The sequence below is a fragment of the Chlorocebus sabaeus genome, chromosome X, assembly GCF_047675955.1.
Source record: "Chlorocebus sabaeus isolate Y175 chromosome X, mChlSab1.0.hap1, whole genome shotgun sequence".
NCBI classification, from domain to species: Eukaryota; Metazoa; Chordata; class Mammalia; order Primates; family Cercopithecidae; genus Chlorocebus; species Chlorocebus sabaeus.
Window position 1 is genome coordinate 76,457,954 of NC_132933.1, and position 14,400 is coordinate 76,472,353.

At 39.7% G+C, this 14,400-nt stretch overlaps 1 pseudogene; it reads right to left on the reverse strand.

The window, feature by feature from the left end:
* Nucleotides 1–1,974: 1,974 nt before the first annotated feature.
* LOC103232226 (large ribosomal subunit protein uL10 pseudogene) lies at nucleotides 1,975–3,114 on the reverse strand (annotated as a pseudogene).
* Nucleotides 3,115–14,400: the final 11,286 nt, after the last annotated feature.

The window sequence follows — 14,400 nt, forward strand, 5'->3', positions numbered from 1 at the left end:
AGAATTATATCAGATTAACATAAAGATTTTACAAATTAAAAACAATCAAGTAGAGATTCTAAAATTGAAAAATTCAATTGGCATACTGAAAAATGCATCAGTCTTTTAGTAGAAAAATGTTTCAAGCAGAGGAAATAAATAGTGAGCTTGAAGACAGACTATTTAAAAATACACAGTCAGAAGAGCAAAATAATTTAAAAAATGAAGCATGCCATGATCTAGAAAATAGCTTCAAAATGGCAAATCTCTTATTAACATTAAAGAAATCATACAAAAAAGATAGGAATAGAAAGTTTATTCAAAGGGATAATAACAGAGAAGTTCCAAAATCTAGAGAAAGATATCAATATCCAAGTACAACAGGGTTATATAACACCAAGCACCTTTAACCCCCCCAAAAAAATACTATCTCAGAAAATTTAATAATCAAACACCGAAAGGTTAAGGATTAAAAAAAAGATCCTAGAAGCAGCAAGAGAAAAGAAAAAAATAAGATACAATGAAGTTCCAGTATGTCTGGTAGCCGACTTTTCACTGGAAACATCACAGACTAGAAGAGATGGGCATTACATATTTAAAGTGCTGAAGGGAAAAAACTTTTACCCTAGAATAGTACATCCAGCAAAATTATTCTTCAAACAAAGAGTAGAAATAAAGACTCCCTTCGACAAACAAACACCAAGGGATTTCATCACCAGACCTGTCCTACAAAAAAATGTTAAAGGAAGTAGTTCAATCAGAAAGAAAACTATGCAAACATTAATAAGAAATCACCTAACCACACAAAACTCACTGATTATAGTAAGTACACAGAAAAACCCAGAATATTATAACAGTGTTAAACTGTGGTGTGTAAACAACTGTTATTCTGCATAGAAAATAATGAACCAGTAAAAATAATAACTAAAACAACATTTCAAGATACCAACAGGGCAAAAATATATAAGTAGAAATGAGTAATAGTTAAGAAGCAAGGGGACAAAATTAAAGCATAGCATTATTAGTAGGTTTCTTTTTGCTTTTTGTTGTTTGGTGTATGTAAAATGTGTTAGGTTGCTTTCAGCTTAAAACACTGAGTTATAATTTGCAAGACTCATGGTAACCTAAAACAAAAAAATATACAATAGATACATAAAAAAAATAAAAATAAAAAAACCCAATAAACTAAATTACATCCCCAGAGAAAATTACCTTCCCTAAAATAAGACAGGAAGGAAATTAAAAAAGAAGAGAACACCACAAAACAACAACAACAACAACAACAAAAAATCGAATGTCAAATTTTCAAGAGTAAGTCTTTACTTGTCAATACAACTATTGAATGTAAATGAACTAAATGCTACAATCAAAAGACATAGAGTGACTGAATGGATGAAAAAACAAGACCCATTGACGCCTTGCCTACAGGAAACACATTTCACATATAAAGACACACATAAACTAAAAATAAATGGATGTGAAAATATATTCCATGAAAATAGACAACAAAAAAGAGCAGAAGTAGCTATACTTCTATCAGACAAAATAGAATCCAAGACAAAAATGGCAAGAATAGACTCAAAAAAAGTTACTATGTAATGATAAGGAGTGGTTGAGAGGCCAAGATGGCCAAATAGAAGCAGCTCTGATCTGCAGCTCCCAGTGAGAACAATGTAGAAAGTGGGTGATTCTGCATTTCCAATTGAGGTACCCAGTTCATCTCATTGGGACTGGTTAGGCAGTGGGTACAATCCATGGAGAGTGAGAAAAAGCAGGGTGGAGCGTCACTTCACCCAGGAATGGCATGGAGTGAGGGGATCTCCCTCCCCCAGCCAAAGGAAGTGATGAGGGACTGTGCTACCCATCCTGGGCACTACACTTTCCCCATGGTTTTTGCAATCTGCAGGTCAGATTCCCTTGTGAGCCTACACCACTAGGGCCCTGGGTTTCAAGCACAAAACTGGGGAGCTGTTTGGGCAGGCAGCAAGCATCAGGGTTCTTTTTTTTTTTTTTTTTTTTTTTTTTTAAGAAGTAAGCCTTTATTTCCTTGTTTTGCAAATAAAGCTGGCTAAGTTGGTTGCTTTTGGGTGTTAGTCAAAGAGACCAAATCCCATATCCTCGTCTGACTCCTCCGACTCTTCCTTGGCTTCAGCCTTAGCTGGGGCTGCAGCAGCAGCAGCAGGAGCAGCCATGGTGGCAGCGGCCACAGGGGCAGCAGCCACAAAGGCAGATGGATCAGCCAAGAAGGTCTTGATCTTTTCAGCAAGTGGGAAGGTGAAATCCGTCTCCACAGACAAGGCCAGGACTCGTTTGTACCCGTTGATGATAGAATGGGGTACTGATGCCACAGTTGCGTAGCCAATCTGCAGACAGACACTGGCAACATTGCGGACACCCTCCAGGAAGCGAGAATGCAGAGTTTCCTCTGATGTCAAGCACTTCAGAATTGTAGATGCTGCCATTGTTGAACACCTGCTGGATGACCAGCCCAAAGGAGAAGGGGGAGATGTTGAGCATGTTCAGCAACGTGGCTTCGCTGGCTCCCACTTTGTCTCCAGTCTTGATCAGCTGCACATCACTCAGGATTTCAATGGTGCTCCTGGAGATTTTAGTGGTGATACCTAAAGCCTGGAAAAAGGAGGTCTTCTCGGGCCCAAGTCCAGTGTTCTGGGCTGGCACAGTGACTTCACATGGGGCAATGGCACCAGCATGGGCAGCAGCTGGCACCTTATTGGCAAGCAATATGTACCTGATCTCAGTGAGGTCCTCCTTGGTGAACACAAAGTCCACATTCCCCCGGATATGAGGCAGCAGTTTCTCCAGAGGTGGGTTGTTTTCCAGATACCCTCGGATGACCTTGCACATCATGGTGTTCTTGCCCATCAGCACCATGGCCTTCCCGCAAAGGGACATGTGGATCTGCTGCATCTGCTTGGAGCCCACATTGTCTGCTCCCACGATGAAACATTTCAGATAATCATCCAATAGTTGGATGATCTTAAGGAAGTAGTTGGACTTCCAGGTCGCCCTGTCTTCCCTGGGCATCACGGCGGTGCGTCAGGGATTGCCACGCAGGGTTTAAAGACGATGTCACTTCCACGAGGACACCTGGCAAGAGCATCAGGGTTCTTTTATACTCCAACAGCACCTTGAACTCCAGAGAGCCAGGAGAACCATCCACTCACCTGTAAAGTGGGCTGAAGCCAGTGAGCCGAGCGGTCCTGCTCAGCAAATTCCACTCCCACAGAGCCCAGCAAGCTAAGAACCACTAGTTTGAAATTCTCACTGCCAGCACAGCAGTCTGGAGTCGATCTGGGACACTGAAGCTTGGTGGGGGGAGAGGTGACTGTCATTACTGAGGCTTTAGTAAGCAGTTTTCCCCTGATGGTGCTAAGGAGACTGGGAGGTTTGGACTGGGCGGAATCTACCACTGCATGGAAAAGCAGCTGTGGTGAGACTGCTTCTCTAGATTCCTCCTCACTGGGCTGGGCATCTCTGCAGGAAACACAGCAACACCAGCCAGGGGCTTACAGATAAAACTCTCATCTTCCTGCGACAGAGCACTTGGGAGGAAAGGTGGCTGCAGTCACAGATTCAGTGAGCTTAATCTTTTCTGCCTGCCAGCAATAAAGAGAGCAGCTGATCCTGAAAAGGGGAATTCTCCCAGCACAGCACATCAGCTCTATTAAGGGACAGACTCCTTCTCAAGTGGGTTTCTGAACCTCATGTCTCCTGACTTGGAGATACCTCTCAACAGGGGTTGACAGACACCTCATACAGGAGAGTTCCAGCTGGCATCAGGACAGTGCCCCTCTAGGAAGAAGCTTCCAGAGGAAGGAGCAGGCAGCAATCTTTGTTGTTCTGTAGCCTCCACTGGTGGTAACCAGGTGAACAGGGTCTGGAGTAAACCTCCAGCAAATTGCAGCAGACGTGCAGAAGAGAGGTCTGACTGTTAGAAGAAAAACTAACAAACAGAAAGCAACAGCAACATCAACAAAAAGACTACCCAGAAAAACCCATCCAAGGGTAGTAGGACTCAAAGATCAAAGATAAATAAATCCAAGAAGATGAGAAAAAAAAAAAGAGGAAAATCGCTGAACATTCCAAAAGCCAGAATGCCTCTTCTCCTCCAAAGGATCTCAACACCTCTTCAGCAAGGGTGCAAAACTGGATGGATAATGAGATTGATGAATTGACAGAAATAGGCTACTGAAGGTGGGAATAACAACATACTCTGAGCTAAAGGAGCATGTTCTAACCCAATGCAAGAAAGCTAAGAACCTTGATAAAAGGTTACAGGAACTGCTAATTGAATAATCAGTTTAGAGGGGAACATAATGTGATGGAGCTCAAAAACACAGCATGAGAATATCGTGAAGCATACACAAGTATAAACAGGCAAATTGAGTAAGTGGAAGAAATAACATCAGAGATTGATGTCTACCTTGCTGAAATAAGGCATGCAGACAAGATTAGAGAGAGAGAAAAAAAAGGAATTAACAAAGCCTACAAGAAATAGGGGACTATGTGAAAACACCAAACCTACAACTGATTGGTGTACCTTAAAGTAACGGGGAGAATGGAACCAAGCTGGATAACACACATCAGGATATTATACAAGAGAACTTCCCCAACCTAGCAAGACAGACTAACATTCAAATTCAGAAAATATACAGAACACCACTAAGATACTCCACAAGAATATCAACCCCACGACATATAATCATCAGATTCTCCAAGGATGAAATGAAGAAAAAAATGTTAAGGGCAGCCAGAGAGAAAGGTCAGGTCACCTACAAAGAAAAGACCGTCAGAATAAGAGCGTGTCTCTTAGCAGAAATCCGACAAGCCAGAAGATAGTGGGGGACCAATATCCAACATTCTTAAAAAAAGAATTTTCAACCCAGAATTTCATATTTAGCTAAATTAAGTTTTGTAAGCAAAGAAAAAATAAAATCCTTTGCAGAAAATCTTCTCTAGATTTCTCCTCACTGGTCAGGGCATCTCTGCAGGAAATGCAGCCAGGGGCTTATAGATAAAAGTCTAATCTTCCTGGGACAGAGCACCTGGGAGGAAAGGTGGCTGCAGTCACAGCTTCAGTGACAGCTAAAAGATTTTGCTACCACCAGGCCTGCCCTGCAACAGAACCTGAAGGAAGCACTAAATATGGAAAGAGAAAACTGGTACTACTCACTGTAAAAACACACCAAAATATCAAAACCGATGACACTATGAAGAAACTGCAACAAATAATGTGCAAAATAACCAGCTAGCATCATAATGACCATATCAAATTCACACATACCAATATTAACCTTAAATGTAAATAGGTTAAAGGTCCCAATTAAAAGGCACAGACTGGCAAATTGGATAAAGAATCTAAACCCATTAGTGTCCTGTATTCGGGAGACCCACCACATGCACAAAGACACAAAATAAAGGGATGGAGGAATATTTATGAAGCAAACGGAAAGCAAAAGGCAGAGGTTGCAATCCCAGTCTCTGATGAAACAGACTTTAAACAAACAAAGATCAAAAAAGACAAACTAGATAATTACATAATGGTAAAGGGATCAACACAAAAGAAGAGCTAGCAATCCTAAATATATATGCACCCAACATTGGAGAACCCAGATTCATGTAGTTCTTAGAGAACTACGAAGAGAATTATACTTCCACCAATAATAGTGGAAGACTTTAACACCCCACTGTCAATATTAGACAGATCAACGGGAAAGAAAATTAACAAGAATATTCAGAACTTAAACTCAACTCTGGATCAAGAGGACATAATAGACATCTACAGAACTCTCCACCCCCAATCAACAGAATGTACATTCTTCTAAGTGTTATGTGGCACTTATTCTAAATTGACCAAATAATTGAAGGTAAAACACTCCTCAGCAAATGCAAGAGAACTGAAATCATAACAAACAGTCCCTCAACCACAGTGCAATCAAACTCACTCAAAACTGCACAACAACATGGAAACTGAACAACCTACTCCTGAATGACTCCTGTGTAAATAGCAAAATTAAGGCAGAAATCAAGAAGTTATTTGAAATCAACGAGAACAAAGAGACAACATACCAGAATCATTGGGACACTGCTAAAGCAGTGTTAAGAGTAAAATTTATAGTAATAAATGCCAACATCAGAAAACTGGAAAGATCTCAAAACAGCCAGGCATGGTGGCTCACACCTGTAATCCCAGTACTTTGAGAGGCTGAGGTGGATGGATCACGAGGTCAGGAGTTTAAGACCAGCCTGGCCAACATGGTGAAACCATGTCTCTACTAAAAATACAAAAAAAAAAAAAAAGAGAGAGAGCAGGGCATAGTGGTGCGCACTTGTAATCCCAGCTACTCAGGAGTCTGAGGCAGGAGAATCACTTGAACCCAGGAAGTGGAGGTTGCAGTGAGCCGAGATCATGCCATTGCACTCCAACCTGGGTGACAGAGCAAGACTCCATCTCGGAAAAAAAAAAAATCTCAAATTGACACCCTAATATCACAATTGAAAAAACTAAAGAGGCCTGGCACTGTGGCTCATGCCTCTAATCCCAGCACTTTTCGAGTCTGAGGTGGGTGGATCACCTGAAGTCAGGAGTTAGAGACAAGCCTGGCCAACATAGTGAAACCCAATCTCAACTAATAATACAAAAAAATTAGCCAGGCGTGGTGGTGCATACCTGCAATCCCAGCTACCCGGGAGGATGAGGCAGAAGAATCACTTGAAACCGTGAGGTGAAGGTAGCAGTAAGCTAAGATTGTGCCATTGCACTCCAGTCTGGGTGACAAGAGTGAAACTCTGTCCAAAAAAAAAAAAAAAAAAAAAAACCCAAGGAACTAAATAAGCAAGAACAAACAACTTCAAATACCGTATTGAATAGGAGTAGTGAGAGAGGGCATCCTTGTCTTGTGCTGATTTTCAAAGAAAATGCCTCCAGTTTTTGTCCATTCACTATGATATTGGCTGTGGGTTTGTCATAAATAGCTTTTATTATTTTGAGATACCTTTCATCAATACCTACTTTATTGAGAGTTTTTAGTATAAAGAGGTGTTGAATTTTGTCTAAGGCCTTTTCTGCATCTATTGAGATAATCATGTGGTTTTTGTCATTGGTTCTATTTATGTGATGGATTAGGTTTACTGACTTGCATACTTTGAATCAGTCTTGCATCCCAGAGGCCTCAGAAATAATGCCACACATCCACAAACATCTGATCATTGACAAACCTGAAAAAAAGCAAGCAATGGGGAAATCATTCTCTATTTAATGAATAGTACCAGAAAAACTGGCTAGCAGTATGCAGAAATCTGAAACTTGACCCCTTCCTTACACCTTACAAAAAATTAACTCAAGATGGGTTAAAGACTTAAATGTAAACCCCAGGACCATAAAATCCCTAGAAGAAAACCTAGGCAATACCAGTCAGGACCTAGACATGGTCAAAGACTTTACAACTAAAACTCCAAAAGCTATGGCAACAAAAGCCAAAATTGACAAATGGAATCTAATTAAACTGAAGAGCTTCTGCACAGCAAAAAAACAAACAACAACAACAAAACTATCATCAGAGTGAACAGGCAACCTACAGAATAGGAGAAAATTTTTGCAATCTATTAATCTGACAAAGGTCTAATATCCAGAATGGGCAATAAACTTAAACATATTTATAATGGGTGCAGCAAATCATCATGTCACATGTATACCTAGGTAACAAAATTGCACATTCTGCATATGTACCCCAGAACTTAAAGTATAAAAAAAAAAAAAAAGTGAAAAGATTTAGAAGGGAGAAGTAAAACTTTATTTACAGATGACATGACAGTTTATGTAAAAAATCCTAAGGAGTTTACAAAACAACTATTAGAATTCATAATTTAGCAAAGTCACAGAATATAAAGTTAATATACCAAAATCAGCTATTTTTTAAAAATACTACCTGCCGGGTGAATTGTCAGAGCCCTGGCAACGAAAAGTGATTGGCTTGTGGGTAGTAAGATTAATTTATGGACCACAGTATAGGTTTGAAAAGGCAAGCACTGCAGAAGAGTGCAGTGGGGCACTTTGGCAAGAGAGGAGTGAGTGTGTAACGGTGGATTTTCCTTAGGGGTATTTATGGACCTTAAAGCGGGAGCTTAAGGGTAATTTGGATCATCTTAGCCACATACTTCATGATAAATAATGACATTTGTAGACATTTTGGTGCCTTGATGCCAGCAAGGGTTGCACAATGAGTTTTGACATGCACGCATTTCGGAGATGTATAGAAATTCTAGTTTCTTATACATTTTTGGAAAAAAAAAAAAAAAAAACCTGTTACCAGATGGTGGCTTTAGATAATAGGGAAGTCTAACTACTTCTAAATTCCTCTGATAAGGACTTTTGCCCCTGGAGGTCTGCTTGATGGCTATCAGGTGATCTTTGCTCTCCTCACTACCAAGAAATAATTTGAAAATAAAATTTCAAGAACTCCACTTCCAATAGCATTGGAAAACATTAAATATTAGAAATAAATTTAACCAAGGATGTAAAAAGACTTTTACACTGAAAACAATAAAACATTGCTAAGAGAAATTAAATACCTAAATAAATATAGCCCATTATTTATCAAAAAAGAAAAAAGAAAAAACAAACAATCTCATCAAAAAATGGGCAAAGGATATGAACAGATCTTCTCTAAAGAAGACATTTACATGGCCAATGAACATATAAAAAAAGCTCAACATCACTGATCATCACATAAATGCACATCAAAACCACAATGATTATCTCAATAAAAAAACCACAATGAGATGCCATCTCATGCCAGTTAGAGTGGCAATTATTAAAAAGTCAGGAAACAATAGATGCTTGCAAAGCTGTGGAGAAATAGGAACAGTTTTACACTATTGGTGGGACTGTAAATTAGTTCAACCATTGTGGAAGACATTGTGCTGATTCCTCAGGGATCTAGAACCAGGAATACAATTTGGCTGAGCAATTCCATTACTGGGTATATACCCAAAGGAATTAAATCATTCTACTATAAAGACACATGCACATGAATGTTTCATGCAGCACTATTTACAATACCAAAGATATGGAGGCAACCCAAATACTCATCAATGATAGACTGGATAAAGAGAATGTGGTACACATACATCATGAAATACTATGCAGGCATAAAGAAGAATGAAATAATGTCCTTTGCAGGGACATGGACAAAGCTGGAAGGCAACATCCTCAGCAAACTAACATAGGAACAGGAAACTAAGCACAGCATGTGCTCACTCATAAGTAGAAGTTGAACACTGACAATACATGGACACAGAGAGGGGAACAGCCCACACCAGGGCCTGTACAGGAGTGGGGTTGAGGGGAGGGAACTTAGAGGATTGGTCAATAGTTGCAGCAAACCACCATGGCACATGTATACCTATGTAACAAACCTACACATTCTGCACATGTATCCCAGGGTTTTTTTTAAAAAAAAAATAAAAATGAAGAGATTTATGTGGCCAACAAACATATGAAAAAAATCTCATCATTGGAGTCACTTCCAAGATGGCTGAATAGGAACAGCTCTGGTCTACAGTTCCCAGTAACATCAATGAAGAAGATGGGTGAATTCTGCATTTCCAACTGAGGTACCTGGTTCATGACATTGGGACTCGTTGGACAGTGGGTGCAATCCACAGAGGGTGAGATGAAGCAGGGCAAGGTGTCACCTCACCAGGGAAGTGCAAGTAAGCCTTCCTCACTGCTAGTGAAGCAGTCTGAGATTGACCTGGGACGATGGAGCTTGGTGAGGGGAGGGATGTCAGCCATTGCTGAGGATTGAGTAGGCAGTTCTATTCTCACAATGCAAAAAAAAAGGGGGAGGCAGGGAAGCTCTAACTGGTCAGAGCCCACTACAGCTCAGCAAGGCCTACTGCCTCTCTAGATTCCACCTCTGGGGGCAGGGCATATCTGAACAAAAGGCAGCAAACAGCTTCTGCAGACATAACCATCCCTGTCTGACAGCTCTGAAGAGAGCAGTGGTTCTCCAAGCATGGTGTTCAAGCTCTGATAATGGACAGACTGCCTCCTCAAGTGGGTACCTGACCCTAGTGTAGCTGACTGGGAGACACTTCCCAGTAGGGGCTGAGAGACACCTCATACAGGCGGGTGCCTCTCTGGGACAAAGCTACCAGAGGAAGGATTAGGCAGCAATATTCGCTGTTCTGCAGCCTCTCCTGGTGATACCCAGGCAAACAGGGTCTGGAGCGGACCTCCAGCAAACTCCAACAGACTTGCAGCTGAGAGGCCTATCTGTTAGAAGGAAAACTAACAAACAGAAAGGAATAGCATCAACATCAACAACAACAACAAAAAAAACATCCACATGAAAACCCCATCCGTGGATCAGCAACATCAAAGACAGAAGGTATATGAAACCACAAAGATAGAGAGAAACCATAGCAGAAAGGCTGAAAATTCCAAAAACCAGAATAACTCTTCTCCTCCGAAGGAACATAACTCTTTGCCAGCAAGGGAACAAAACTGGAACAAGAATGAGTTTGATGAGTTGACAGAAGTAGGCTTCAGAAGGTCGATAATAATAAACTTCTCCAGGTTAAAGGAGCATTTTCTAACCCATTGCAAGGAAGCTAAAAACCTTGAAAAAAGATTAGAAAAATGGCTAACTAGAATAACAACTGTAGAGAACACCTTAAATGACCTGATGGAGATGAAAAACACAATACAAGAACTTCATGAAGCATACACAAGTTTCAATAGCCAATTTGATCAAGCAGAAGAAAAGATATCAGGGATTGAAGATCAAATTAATGAAATAAAGTGAGAAGACAAGATTAGAGAAAAAAGAGTAAAAAGAAATGAACAAACCCTCCAAGAAATATGGGACTATGTTAAAGGCCAAATCTAAGTTTGATTGGTGTACCTGAAAGTGATGGGGAGAGTGGAACCAACTTGGAAAACACTGTTCAGGATGTTATCCAGGAGAACGTCCCCAACCTAGCAAGACAGGCCAACATTCAAACTCATGAAATACAGAGAACACCACAAAGATACTCCTTGAGAAGAGCAACCCCAAGACACATAATTGTCAGCTACACCAAGGTCAAAATGAGGGAAAACATATAAAGTGCAGCCACAGGGAAAGGTCAGGATACCCGCAAAGGGAAGCCCATCAGACTAACAGCAGATTTCTCTGCAGAAACCCTACAAGCCAGAAGAGAATGGGGGCCGGTATATAACATCCTTTAACAAAAGAATTTTCAAGCCAGAATTTCATATCCAACCAAACTAAGCTTCATAAGCGAAGGAGAAATAAAATCCTTTACAGAAAAGCAAATGCTGAGAGATTTTGTCACCACCAGGCGTGCCCTACAAGAGATCATGAAGGAAGCACTAAACATGGAAAGGAACAACCGGTATCAGCCACTGCAAAAACATGCCAAATTGTAAAGACTATTGATGCTATGAAGAAACTGCATCAATTAATGGCAAAATAACCAGCTAGCAACATAATGACAGAATCAAATTCACACATAACAATATGAACTTTAAATGTAAATGGGATAAATGCCTTAATTAAAAGACACAGACAGGCAAATTAGATAAAGAGTCAAGACCCATTGGTGTGCTGTATTCAAGAGACCCACCTCATGTGCAAAGACACACATAGGCTCAAAATAAAGGGATGGAGGAAGATCTACCAAGCAAATGTAAAGGGAAAAAAAAGCAGGGGTTGAAATCCTGGTCTCCAATAAAACAGACTTTAAACCAACAAAGATCAAAAGAGACAAAGAAGGCCACTACATAATGGTAAAGGGATCAATTCAACAACAAAAGCTAACTATCCTAATTATACACACCCAAAACAGGAGTACCCAGATACATAAAGCAAGTTTTTAGATACCTACAAAGAGACTGAGACTCCCATACTATAACAATGGGAGACTTTAACATCCTACTGTCAATTTTAGACAGATCAACATGACAGAAAATTAATAAGGATATCCAGGACTTGAACTCAGCTCTGGACCAAGGTGACCTAATAGACATCTACAGAACTCTCCTCCCCAAATCAACAGAATATACGTTTTCAGAACCACATCACACATATTCTAAAACTGACCAGATAATTGGAAGTAAAGCACTCCTCAGTAAATGTAAAAGAACAAAAATCACAACAACTGTCTCTCAGAACACAGTGCCATCAAATTAGAACTCAGAATTAAGAAACTCACTCAAAACCACACAACTACATGAAAACTGAACAACCTGTCCCTGAATGAACACTGAATCAATAATGAAATGAAGGCAGAAATAAAGATGTTCTTTGAAACCAAAAAGAACAAAGAAACAATGTACCAGAATCTCTGGGACATATTTAAACAAGTGTGTAGAGAGAAATTTATAGCACTAAATGGCCACAATAAAAAGCAGGAAAGATCTAAAATTGACACCATAACATCACAATTAAAAGAACTAGAGAAACAAGAGAAAACAAATTCAAAAGCTAGCAGAAGACAAGAAATAACTAAGATCAGAGAAGAACTGAAGGAGACAGAGACACAAAAAAACTCTTCAAAAAATCCATGAATCCAGGAGCTGTTTTTTTGAAAAGATCAACAAAGCAGAGAGACAGTTAGCCAGACTAGTAAAGAAGAAAAGAGATAAGAATCAAACAGATACACTAGAAAATGATAAAGGGGATATCACCACTGATCCCACAGAAATACAAGCTACCATCAGAGAATGCTATAAACATGTCTATGCAAATAAGCTAGAAAATCTAGAATAAATGGATAAATTCCCGGACACATACACCGTCCCAAAACTAAACAAGAGAGAAGCTGAATTTCTGAATAGGCCAATAACAGGTTCTGAAATTGAGGCAATAATTAATAGCCTACCAAGCAAAAAAAATCCAGGACCAGGCGAATTCACAGCCGAATTCTACCAGAGGTACAAGGAGGAGCTGGTACCATTCCTTCTGAAACTATTCCAATCAATGGAAAAAGAGGGAATTCTCCCTAACTCATTTTATGAGGCCAGCATCATCTTGATACCAAATTCTGGCAGAGACACAACAAAAAAAGAGAGAATTTTAGGCCAATATCCCTGATGAACATCGATAGGAAAATTCTCAATAAAATACTGGCAAACAGAATCCAGCAGCACATTGAAAAGCTTATTCACCACGATCAAGTCAGCTTCATCCTGGGGATGCAAGGCTAGTTCAACATACGCAAATCAATAAATGTAATCCATCACATAAACAGAACCAATGACAAAAACCACATGATTATCTCAATAGATGCAGAAAAGGCCTTTGACAAAATTAAACAGCCTTTTATGCTAAAAACTCTCGATAAACTAGGTATTGATGGAACAGATCTGAAAATAATAAGAGCTATTTATGACAAACTCACAGCCAATATCATACTAAATGGGCAAAAACTAGAAGTATTTCCTTCAAAAGCTGGCAGAAGACAAAGGTGCCCTCTCTCACCACTCCTATTCAACATGGTATTAGAAGTTCAGCCAGGGCAATCAGGCAAGAGAAAGAAATAAAGGGTATTCAATTAAGAAAAGAGAAAGTAAAATTGCCTCTTTTTGCAGATGACATGACTGTATATTTTAAAAATCCCATCATCTCATCCCAAAATCTCCTTAAGCTGATAAGTAACTTCAGCAAAATCTCAGGATACAAACTCAATGTGCAAAAATCATGCATTCCTATACACCAAGAACAGACAAACAGTCAAATCATGGGTGAACTCACATTCACAAGTACTACAAAGACAATAAAATACCTAGGAATCCAACTACAAGGGATGTGAAGGACCCCTTCAAGGAGAACTACAAACTACTTCTCAACGAAATAAAAGAGGACACAAAAAAATGGAAGAATATTCCATGCTCATGGATAGGAAGAATCAATATCCTGAAAATGGCCATACTGCCCAAGGTAATTTGTAGAGTCAGTACTATCCCCATCAAGCTACCAATGGCTTTCTTCACAGAATTGGAAAAAACTAAAGTTCATATGGAACCAAAAATGAGCCCACACAGCCAAGGCAATCCTAAGCCAAAAGAACAAAGCTGGAAGCATCACACTACCTGACTTCAAACTATACTACAAAGCTACAGTAACCTAAACAGCATGGTACTGGTACCAAGACAGATATATACACTAATGGAACAGAACAGAGGCCTCAGAAATAACACCACACATCTACAACCATCTGGTCTTTGACAAACCTGACAAAAACAAGCAATGGGGAAAGGATTCCCAGTTTAATAAATGGTGCTGGGAAAACTGGCTAATCATACGTAGAAAGCTGAAATTGGATCCCCTTTTTACACTTATACAAAAATTAACTCAAGATGGATTAAGGACTTAAACGTAAGACCTAAAA